This window comes from Haemaphysalis longicornis, unplaced genomic scaffold (assembly GCF_048455015.1).
Source record: "Haemaphysalis longicornis isolate Haplotype H1 unplaced genomic scaffold, Haemaphysalis longicornis Haplotype H1 scaffold_5, whole genome shotgun sequence".
NCBI lineage: Eukaryota > Metazoa > Arthropoda > Arachnida > Ixodida > Ixodidae > Haemaphysalis > Haemaphysalis longicornis.
In genome coordinates, this window is record NW_027526385.1 from 46,203,077 (window position 1) to 46,204,975 (window position 1,899).

The 1,899-nt window shown below is 49.7% G+C and overlaps 1 protein-coding gene across 1 annotated transcript in view; it reads left to right on the top strand.

The window, feature by feature from the left end:
• Wge (BAH domain and coiled-coil containing protein winged eye) overlaps nt 1-1,899 on the top strand; it is a 195,116-nt gene that overhangs the window by 165,067 nt on the left and 28,150 nt on the right.

Sequence of the window (1,899 nt, forward strand, 5' to 3'; positions counted from 1 at the left end):
AGTTTCGTGTGGACGTAGTGTATACGTAGAAGTATGGCGGTTTCACAATTAATATGTAAAATTGGTTGCGAACTAGGAATACTCTTACTAACACAGCGAAACTATGCAGGTCATTACATTAACTTTGTTTTAGTGCGGCTTGAAATAAAATTGGAGAACAAAGAGCAGAATGCACATGGACACTTCAATACCCAGAGGAGGATATATATCAAAAGGCGGGGGTAAGCGCAAAAGAGTTTAAGCGGAGGTTGTTCAGTTAACATGCCTGAATTATAGCAGCCCTAAAAGGGCACTTGTAAAGTGGCCATTTAGTGCAGTGTAATTGCTGTATTTTTGTAAATCTGAAATTCGAAGCTGTTACTAGCTACAGAACCTACTTTTTGTCGTTCATAAAGCTAGGTTATGACGTCCTAGTAATTGGCAGAAGTCTAGCCTTTATGCTGGAATAGAATAAGTGCACGGGAGAGGGATGAAGTAAACAAGCGTCCTGCTGTCAACATGGTCTCCGTACCCTTTCACCACCTCCGGTGCCATCTTTCGTCCCCGCAACGCGCAGCATGTTACGCGCGTACCAGCTCCGTTGAGCGAAACAACCTCCCTCGGGCGCTAACCGAACGCCAAAGCGATCGTAACTGCCAGCGCAACCGCGCGTTGCTTGCAGCGGCTGCCTGCAACAATCGCTGCCATGCAAGCATCGCACTTCACCGCCGAGTGCGCTGACATGAAGGGCGACAGCACAAATTAATCGGTACATATGACACAACACACCCTCCACTCGACCACATCTCAATTGCACATTTACCGCAAAAGCCGAGTGTGCTAAGACGTCGAGCTCTACGCTCCGATGCACACAATCGAACCTCACGTCGCCACCAGGGCTCTCAAGCTTGGACGTTCCCTGGTTTCCCTATAGGCGGCGTAAAAATCGACGCCCCACGTGACCAACCTACTACGCTGTTTTCGACCATCAAGCCCACCAGACGGCGCAGGCAAAATGTTACTTTTGGTATAGAATACAAAACATTCATTCCGTGACTCAAAGAGCCCACAAAGTTCGCTTACAATGTGTTATTTAAAAATACTATTAACAAGTTCCGCATCAAACATCTGTTGAGCAAAAATGTACGCAACTTTTTACGAACAGCCGACTGGTGCACCACCTCGTTTCTGAATTCGCAACCACAAAGCCGCCAATTCAAATTGAAACCGCTGCAACGGCCGACCGTTTCAATGTGCGCGGAGCACCGGTTTCGTGACTGTTATTGCTGTTATGTGTTTTTGCGTCCATCAGTTGTTGAGAGGACTGGCAAAACACGGGAATTGAGTGCTTGTGGAATGACAAATGTGGGAAATTCCGCATCGGAAGGCAGCTGTCGAGGCCAGAATATTCGATTCTTCCAACAGAAGGTGAGTGTTATGCACTCCGCTAGAAAGACGGTGCAAAGGAAACCGTTGTCGCCGTCAATACTTCATTTGTGCCCTTCGTTCGAAATCTTAGCGCAAGTGAACGAGTTGTTATGGCAAAAAAAAATGTTGTCACGAAAGCGACGTACAATAGACCTTTCCGGAAAGTTGCGCGCGCCCCCAAACGGCGGCCGCAAAGCAGCCTGGGAACTGTGAGCGCCGCAGCAGCCGCCGCCGCTGCCGCCCAGGCCGCTCTTCATGTAGCTCTACCGTGCCAAACCGTGCCGTGCGCGACAGCGCCTGTGGAGAGAGAGAGAGAGAGAGAGAAAACGTTTATTGAAAAGCAGGGACGGGGTAGGGGAGAAAAAGAGTTAGGAGCTGTGGGCGGCCATCCTATTCCGGTAGGCCGCGTGCCGCGGCTGCCATCTTCGCCCGAGAGATCAGGGCCTCCTGGTCTGGCAGCATTTTTTGACGGTGCAGCTTCGGCGTTTAACA